Source organism: Camellia sinensis, chromosome 14, assembly GCF_055761805.1.
Source record: "Camellia sinensis isolate YWXY chromosome 14, ASM5576180v1, whole genome shotgun sequence".
In the NCBI taxonomy this organism is placed as follows: domain Eukaryota; kingdom Viridiplantae; phylum Streptophyta; class Magnoliopsida; order Ericales; family Theaceae; genus Camellia; species Camellia sinensis.
Genome location: NC_138974.1, coordinates 139,025,121 through 139,035,336, shown reverse-complemented (window position 1 = coordinate 139,035,336; position 10,216 = coordinate 139,025,121). Strand labels below are relative to the sequence as shown.

The 10,216-nt window shown below is 39.4% G+C and overlaps 1 pseudogene; it reads left to right on the top strand.

The window, feature by feature from the left end:
• The first annotated feature begins 969 nt into the window (after positions 1-969).
• Positions 970-9,977, top strand: LOC145807335 (adenine/guanine permease AZG1 pseudogene; annotated as a pseudogene).
• The last annotated feature ends 239 nt before the right edge of the window (positions 9,978-10,216 follow it).

Below are 10,216 nucleotides of genomic sequence, written 5' to 3'. Positions count from 1 at the left end.
TAAATTTTTCTGCCTTGGAAATAATTTTCAAAAGTAGATGTGGAATTAACTTTTAAAAACTCTAAACAAACATCATACGGAAACCAAATAATGGAATCATAGTTTGAACATCTAACCAAACACATCTAAAAGTTTGCAAAGCTCCAGTTTTACTACTTAGGTTTACAAGAAAAAAGCTATAATCTAGGGTAATGAATAGCATACGACGGTGGAGATTTAAAATAAAGAAAAAAAATTATAAAGTGCGGGCAATTTGTGTAAAACCCGCGACCCACAAGTTATGCCTAAACTAGACCTGTACCCGACTTTACATAGCCCTCAAAATTGTCCAAAAATGTGCGATTCGAATAGGCTGAGGCAGTTTGTATAGGTCAGCTAACCCTATATCCACTCCTATACAAGATCCTTGTAAAAATAAATTTGTAATTATAATTTTAAGCCATGGCATTGCCTAATTTTAACATACAAATTTATTTTTTTCAAAATCAAAAAGGTAAGAGATTTACACTTTGTTTGGGATGTGTATTGATTTTTTGACGGATGTGTATTAGCTTTTTAATTTTTTTAACTTTTTTAAATTAAGGTTAAAAATTTTCGTTTGTGATGAGTTTTTTTGATTTTTTTGACATTTGTAAACGAAAAAATAAAATGATTATTATATGAATATGACATTTTATCTTATTAATTTTTTAACATATTTTATTTTTTTTGTAACTATTTTAATCCAAACTATTTATACCAAAGGAAACCTTAACTTTTTACCAAATCTAATACATGTACCTATTTGGTAAAAAAATTAAAAAAGATTTAAAAATTGTTCAAGAGAATTTAGAGATTGTTTGAAATGACCTAAATAAGTATCCCCTTCCTCTCTTCCTTCTTCACTATTTAACCCCTCCCTCCACAACAAGCCCATCATCACCCTCCTCTCTCTGTGTCTCTCTCTCTGACATCCAAACTCTGATGGAGATGGAGAGTAGCACACCAAAGCGCTCACGGCTCACTAGACTGAACACATTCATGGCAGAGAGCAGAGTCGGAAAGCACTTCAAGCTCGCCGACCGCAAAACCACCTTCACGACGGAGCTCCGCACCGGCACCACCACCTTCCTCACCATGGCCTACATCCTCGCCGTCAACGCCTCCATCTTCTCCGACTCCGGCGTCACCTGCTCCGTCTCCGACTGCATCCCCCTTTGCTCCGATCCCACCATCTCGGCCGCCAACTGCTCCGCCGCCAACCACCGCCTCATCATCCCCGACAAGTCCTGCAAGTTCCCTTCGGTCAATCCCGGCTACTCCGCCTGCGTAGGCTGAATCCGCAAAGACCTCATCGTCGCCACCGTTGCTTCCTCCCTCATCAGGTGTGTAATCATGGGAACATTGGCAAATCTTCCTCTAGCTCTCGCACCTGGTATGGGGAGCAATGCTTACTTTGCTTATGTTGGAAAAAATGATTTTTGGGGACTTTAATTTAATATTAAAGTGTGGTGACTTTAATTAAAGATTAAAGTGGGTCCCAACCATCTATTGTGTTGGGTCCAAGTGGGTCTAGATACTTTGCATTGAGATCTTTACACCACAAATAGAATGGCCAAACACCATTGAAATTTGAATGAGAAATTACCTCATGAAGTTAGCTTCATGGAAAAAAGGTAATGAAGTTTGTAACTCCTGCATTAATGGGGTTTGTAACTCCTGCCTTTATTGCAGAGGTTAATGGTGCATTATGAACAGCCATAAAGGCTGGAGGCTCTTCCTCTCTTCCCTATACATGTATAACTCCTGTCAAGTCTCAAAACACAGAAATTTTTACTTCCATTTCACAAGTCAGTTTGCCTGAAAGTTCCTACAGTGAGAGAGTGCTGCCACTGTTTTGTTCGCTAAGCTAGACAGATAGTGCTTCTGCCGTAGCTGGTTTTGACCGTCGTATCCTGGGAGACAGACGCCGGGATTCCTCAAGCACTCGACCAGTGAGGCGGCGAAATCTGTTTTAAGGAAACTGCTTCCGTGCAGGCTTCGGTTTCGTCTCTTTACCCTTTTATTGTTTTTCTGTATTTCTGTTGAAATTTGGTTGTAATTATTAGCATGTGTTCTTAGTATATATATATAATATGATTTCTTCATAAATCTATTTATTTAATTTCAAAATTTGAACAACAAGCTTAAAACAGATTTTATATATCTTTTCTATGAAATTGATCGAATAGATTTATATAGACTATTAGGTTAACTTTGTATAATGTTACTAGGAATTGTTGCGGAATTGCTCACTATTTCAATAATTGTAAATTATGCAATGGTACTCTCTAATGGCTTAGTTTAATTAGAATGCTCTATTATAATTTGCATACTTAATTGTATTAGTATGATCTTGTTTTATACGTATGGTTCATCATTTCCCTACCATGATTTGCATGAATTTTAAGGTTATAAAATATAATTTATGGATGTTGCAATTTTGACATGCTAATTCTATTCTAGTCTCAATTTGTTACATGCTTATTATTTTCTAGGCTAGATTACATAATTTAATGTATTTGGAGTTATAGAGTTTTATGAATTGTGTACATGATTAATCTAAATTATCTAATTGGGTGCATTAATCTGAGTTATTTAATTAGGTGCATTAATTCGAATTATTTAATTAGGTGCATTAATCTGAATTATTTAATTGGGTGCATTAACTTTGAATTTGACTTATCTATTTGGAGTTATTAGTTTAAATGTTTATTATGAATTAATTTAATTCATGACTCATGAGTATTGAACTATTTTAAAGTTGTAATTTAATTTTGAAGTTACAAATTGTATTTTGTTTTGGTACCTTATATTAGTTGGTTACTTATATAATTAATAGTTGGCTAGATGGTTTCAATTATTTATTATAATTAATTTTTTAGATTATTTGTTTGTATTTTGTTGTGGTTTGCTACTAACTTTCTTTGTAGGGATACCAATGCGCAAAACAAATATAAAACCAAATGAATAGAATTTAGGATGTAAAAACAAAAATGTTTGGACTACTAACGTTTGTGTTAGATAGGAATACCTATGCGTGGAAAAGCTTTTGGACTACTTATAATCCTCAATTGGATTGGTTATTTTTCTTTATGTTTGAAGAAATTTTTTACTTGAGATTTAGTTGGTTTGTTTACCAATTGTAGTAACAAGTTTTATTTGCTTATTAGACGCATTTTATATGCATGTATTTGGGTGTAGCAATTTTAAATTGTTTGCAAGTTTAAATTGCTTGTAAGTTTGGATTTTGGTTTGGTTTTCTGGAATAGAAACCAAAGTGTTTAGCCTTGGCTAAAAAGGAGGTTTTATTTGTTCAGAAATGGCAACTATCACTGATGCTGCTGCTACTGCTAATGTTGTTGGGGATCTGAACCCCGGGGCAACTGGGTTGCCAACCCCTACTGTTGTGACCTCTGTGGTCAACCATGGTGTTACTCCGGCTGTTCCAGGAGGACCGCTCAGTCATCATGAGCGCCCAGAGAAATTTGCTGGGGTGAACTTCAAGAGATGGCAGTAAAAGATGCTGTTCTACTTGACCACATTAAACCTTGCAAAGGTTCTGAGCGAGGATCCTCCAGCCGTGGCAGAGAATGAGCCTGATAGGCAGAAAGTCATGGCGCTTGACACATGGAAGCAGACAGACTATCTTTGCCGGAACTATGTGTTCAACAGCTTGGCAGACTCACTCTATAGTGTGTTTTGTCCCAAGAGCTCAGCAAAAGAGTTATGGGAATCTCTGGACAAAAAGTATAAGACTGAGGATGCCGGGGCAAAGAAATTTGTGGTTGGCCGGTTCCTTGATTTTAAAATGGTAGACTCTAAAACTGTGATAAGTCAAGTCCAGGAGTTTCAAGTGATCTTGCATGAAATTCATGCTGAAGGAATGCCTTTGAACGAGTCATTCCAAGTTGCTGTGATCATTGAGAAACTTCCCAATGGTTGGAAGGATTTCAAGAACTACTTGAAGCACAAGCGCAAGGAAATGTCAGTTGAAGAGCTGGTGGTCCGACTCTGGATTGAGGAGGATAATAGAAAGAAAGGAGGGAGTACCTCCTCAATAAAAGCCAATGTCATTGAACATGGCAAATCTTCTGGAATAAGAAAGAAGCCCTCTAAGTTGGGGCCTAGAGGTGGTGTTGCAAAGAAGCCGGCTTACAAGCCACCGGAACCAAGTAATCGGTTTTTTGGGAAGTGCTATAACTGTGGTAGCAATGGGCATCGGGCTAGTGACTGCCACAAGCAGAAGAAGTCATACAAGACTAAACCTCGTGCTCATATGGCAGATTTATAAGAGCACTCCCATGAGAAGGATGATATGCACTTGTCTGCCGTTGTCTCTGAGGTGAATCTGGTAGGTTCAAACCCAAGAGAATGGTGGATTGATACTGGGGCTACACGCCACATCTGCTCCGAGAAAAAGCTGTTTACAACTTTCGAACCGGTTACAAACGGTGAGAAGTTGTTTATGAGAAACTCTACTACCTCGATTGTTGAGGGGAAAGGAAAGGTGGTCCTGAAGTTGACGTCAGGAAAAGAGCTGACCTTGAACGAAGTCCTGTATGTTCCGAACATTCGTAAGAATCTTGTCTCAGGGTCTTTTCTCAGCAAACATGGTTTTCGCATTGTTTTTGAGTCCGACAAGGTCGTTTTGACCAAGAGCGGAATGTATGTGGGTAAGGGTTATATGTTGGGGGGTATGTTTAAACTCAATGTAATGACTATTATCCCAAAGATGAATAAAGATGCATCTTCTTCTGTTTACATGCTTGAGTCTTCCAATTTGTGGCATGGTAGAATAGGACATGTGAACTTTGAATCTTTACGTAGATTAATCAAGTTAGATCACATACCATCTTTTAAGATTAATCCGGAACACAAGTGTGAAACTTGTGTTGAAGCGAAGTTGACAAGATCTTCGTTTCATTCTATTGAAAGAAATTCAGAACCGTTGGATTTAGTGCATAGTGATGTGTGTGACTTAAAATTTATACAATCACGTGGTGGCAATAAGTACTTCATCACTTTTGTTGATGATTGCACTAAGTATTGTTATGTCTATTTGCTCAAAAGCAAAGATGAGGCGATTGACAAGTTTGTTCTTTATAAGAATGAAGTTGAGAATCAAGTAGGCCGCAAGATTAAGGCTTTCAGAAGTGATCGTGGTGGTGAGTATGAATCACCGTTTATTGAGATTTGTGCTCAATCCGGGATTATCCACCAAACCACGGCACCTTATTCTCCTCAATCAAATGGGGTTGCTGAACGGAAGAATAGGACGCTAAAGGAAATGATGAATGCAATGTTGATAAGTTCTGGATTGCCACAGAACATGTGGGGGGAAGCAATTCTCTCTGCAAATTACATTCTGAATAAAGTACCCCGGAAGAATGTGGACAAGACGACATATGAGTTATGGAAAGGCGTTAAGCCTTCGTATAAATTCTTACGAATGTGGGGGTGTCTTGCAAAAGTGGCAATTCCTATACCCAAACGGGTTAGGATAGGCCCGAAATCCGTGGATTGTATATTCATTGGTTATGCACATAATAGTAGTGCATATCGATTTCTTGTACATAAGTCTGAAATTCCAGACATACACAGGAATACCATTATGGAGTCAAGGAATGCATGTTTCTTTGAAGACATTTTTCCTTGCCGAACCCATGAAAGGGTTCCAAGGTCTTTGGAGAAATTTGATGAGCTTGCTAGTGAGGATGATCATATTGATGATTCAGGTGATGATCAAATTGAGGTTTTAGATGAGCCCAGAAGGAGTAAAAAGGCTAGGATATCCAAATCTTTTGGTCCAGACTTCTTAACTTATATGGTTGAGAACGAACCTCAAACTTTCCACGAAGCTGTGACTTCTCCTGAGAGTCCATTATGGAAAGAAGCGATCAAAAGTGAGATTGACTCCATCTTACAGAACCACACCTGGGAGTTGGTAGATTTACCTCCAGGTTGTAAGCCTTTAGGCTGCAAATGGATTTTTAAAAGAAAGATGAAGGCCGATGGGTCTATTGACAAGTATAAGGCGATGCTCGTTATCAAAGGGTACAGGCAACGAGAAGGCCTGAATTACTTTGATACGTACTCACCTGTTACTAGGATAACATCCATTCGGATGGTGATTGCGATTGCTGCTTTGCGCAATCTAGAAATTCACCAGATGGATGTAAAGACAGCTTTCTTAAATGGAGATTTAAATAAAGAAATCTACATAGAGCAACCTAAAGGATTTTCAGCTCTAGGGCAAAGCAGGAAAGTTTGTAAACTTGTCAAATCTTTGTATGGTTTGAAGCAAGCGCCTAAACAATGGCATGAGAAGTTTGACAACGCAATGTTGTCAAATGGGTTTAGAATCAACGAATGTGACAAGTGTGTTTATGTCAAAGACACTGACAGAGGTTATGTCATTTTGTGTCTATATGTTGATGATATGCTCATTATAGGTAGTAACGATGAAATGATCAAAACTACCAAGAAGTTGTTAAACTCTAAGTTTGACATGAAGGATATGGGCATTGCAGATGTTATTCTGGAAATTAAGATTACCAGAATCTCTGACGGAATTGTACTATCTCAATCTCATTATGTTGATAAGATACTTGAGAAGTTTAGTGGATCAGATACGAGTGTGTCATCGACACCTGTAGACTTAAGTCTACATTTTACCAAGAATAATAATGAAAGTGTCTCGCAGTTAGAATATTCTCGGGTAATTGGAAGTTTAATGTATCTGATGAGTTGTACTAGGCCGGATATAGCCTACTCGGTTAGCAGGCTTAGTAGATACACAAGTAATCCTGATGCTTCTCATTGGAAGGGTATTGTGCGGGTGTTAAGGTATTTACGCTACACTCGGGATTATGGGCTGCATTATACTCGATATCCAGCGGTGCTTGAAGGCTATAGTGACGCAAATTGGATATCAGATATAAAGGACTCAAAGTCCACTAGTGGATATGTGTTCACTTTTGGTGGAGCAGCGGTGTCTTGGAAATCTTCCAAACAAACGTGTATATCTAGATCAACGATGGAATCAGAGTTTATTGCTTTGGATAAAGCAATGGAAGAAGCTAAATGGCTTTGCCATTTCCTTGAAGATATTCCAAGTTGGTCCAAACCTGTGCCTGCTATTTGTATTCATTGTGATAGTCAATCTGCAATTGGTAGGGCACAGAGTAATATGTATAATGGAAAGTCTAGACATATCCGTCGTAAACATAATTCCATACGACAACTACTCTCGAATGGAGTTGTCTCTATAGACTATGTAAAGTCTAAGGACAACATTGCGGATCCGCTAACCAAAGGGTTAAATCGAGTGTTAGTCGAAACGTCGTCAAAAGGAATGGGGTTGAGGCCTTTGGAAGTTACCGGAATGGAAACCCAACCTAGTTGACTGGAGATCCCAAGATCTAGGTTCAATGGGACAACCTAATTGCGTGTAACGGTGGTATGTCACTGAGGAGGTTAAACCTCCAGCCATTCCTTCTATCAGTGATACCTGCAAGTGTAGAGGTTAAGCTGAGCTTTTAATGACTCTAGTGTATTAAGCTATTGAGCTGAGTATAGCAGGATACTCAAGTAGAGTCACCTATGTGAGTGTGAAGTGAGGCCGCTTCTAGAAGAATTGGGAGGCCAAGATTCTTTGAAACCACTCGCTGAACCAGGCTAGTGTCCAGGGCCACACAGGGCACACCAGTGAGAACAGAATGGTGGTAGGAGTAATTCCCGTGTGAGATCTATTGTCTCAGTTTACATAAACGGCAGAGCAGTTCAAGATGTCATATTCACTGATCAGCCAGTAAACTCGATAGGTTTTCACTGGGAGAGGTTCAAAGCCAAAAGCTACCTTCTCTGATGTCGGGGTTAGTCCATTGTACTCTCTCTCCGAGTCATTATTGTTGAACGGTGTTCGTTTGTTGCGTCATTCGGTCAATTTTTATTCATGTGGGGGATTGTTGGAAAAAATGATTTTTGGGGACTTTAATTTAATATTAAAGTGTGGTGACTTTAATTAAAGATTAAAGTGGGTCCCAACCATCTATTGTGTTGGGTCCAAGTGGGTCTAGATACTTTGCATTGAGATCTTTACACCATAGATAGAATGGCCAAAAACCATTAAAATTTGAATGAGAAATTACCTCATGAAGTTAGCTTCATGGAAAAAAGGTAATGAAGTTTGTAACTCCTGCATTAATGGGGTTTGTAACTCCTGCATTAATGGGGTTTGTAACTCCTGCCTTTATTGCAGAGGTTAATGGTGCATTATGAACAGCCATAAAGGCTGGAGGCTCTTCCTCTCTCCCCTATACATGTATAACTCCTGTCAAGTCTCAAAACACAGAAATTTTTACTTCCATTTCACAAGTCAGTTTGCCTGAAAGTTCCTACAATGAGAGAGTGCTGCCACTGTTTTGTTCGCTAAGCTAGACAGATAGTGCTTCTGTCGTAGCTGGTTTTGACCGTCGTATCCTAGGAGACAGACGCCGGGATTCCTCAAGCACTCGACCAGTGAGGCGGCGAAATCTATTTTAAGGAAACTAGTTCCGTGTAGGCTTCGGTTTCGTCTCTTTACCCTTTTATTGTTTTTCTGTATTTCTGTTAAAATTTGGTTGTAATTATTAGCATGTGTTCTTAGTATATATATATAATATGATTTATTCATAAATCTATTTATTTAATTTCAAAATTTGAACAACAGCTTACACTCTAGTGTGTTTTCATGGCTCTGGCCATATCTCCTATAAGGGAGCTCTCGCAGCCGTGTTCACCAAAGGGTTGATCTTCCTCTTCATTTCGTCAATTGGGTTGCGAACAAACTTGCTAAACTTATTCCAAAACCAGTCCGAATCTCCTCCTCCGCTGGAATCGGACTCTTCCTCGCATTCATCGGTTTACAAAACAACCAAGGCATTGGACTCATCGCTTACAGCTCCTCCACACTGGTCTCACTCGGCGGTTGCCCCACCTCCTCTCGCGCAGCACTCGCCCCTGTTTTCACCAACGCCACCCTTATCCCCGGCGCCGCCATGTCCGGCGACATACTCTACCTCCACCACCGCATGGAAAGCCCCACATTATGGCTCGGAGTAGTTGGCTTCGTCATCATCGCTTACTGTCTAGTCAAAAACATCAAAGGCGCGATGATATACGGCATAATTTTCGTCACCACCGTGTCGTGGTTTCGCAACACCACCGTGACCACATTCCCAAACACCCCTGCCGGAGACTCCGCTTACGAGTACTTCAAAAGGGTGGTCGACATTCACAAAATCACAGATACAGCGGGAGCACTGAGCTTCAAAAGCATTAAAAACGGGTATTTCTGGGAAGCTCTAATCACATTCCTCTACGTAGACATTCTAGACACAACCGGTACTCTCTATTCATTGGCCAAATTCGCGGGATTCACAGACGAAAACGACGATTTCGAGGGCCAATACTTCGCTTTCATGTCAGACGCTTCATCAATCATTGTGGGATCGTTGTTAGGAACATCGCCAGTGACGGCCTTCATTGAATCGTCAATGGGAATAAGAGAAGGAGGGAGGACTGGTTTGACGAGCGTCACGGTGGCGGCGTATTTCATGTTGGCGTTTTTTTTTACGCCGTTGTTGGCTTCGATTCCGCTGTGGGCGGTGGGGCCGCCGCTGATACTGGTGGAGGTGTTGATGATGAGGGCGGTGGTGGAGATCGAGTGGGACGATATGAGGGAGGCGATACCGGCTTTCGTGACGATGATTTTGATGCCATTGACATACTCGATTGCTTATGGTTTGATTGCTGGGATTGGGACTTATGTCGTTTTGCATCTTTGGGATTGGGGGGAGGGGGTTTTCACCAAATTTGGGGTTTTGAAGGGACTCAAAAGTAATAATGATGGGTTTAATGGGTTCAACAGTGAAGCTGCTGGTGGGGATGCAAGTACAAAAGCTCTTGAGGTTTAACAAAGAGTTGTATTTATTTTTAAAAAAAAAGAAGAAAAGATTCATTCATTTTGGTTGGGAGTTTTTGATTTTTTCTAACATTTTTATAATTATTTTTAATTTTTAGATTTTGCTAATTTAGATATACTTCAAAAGTATGAAATTTATGCAAACATCTTTCAAAAATTTATTGAATACAAAAAAAAAGAAAGTATATTTTCATATTTTATTATATTCAATAAAGTTTTTAAAGATTTTTA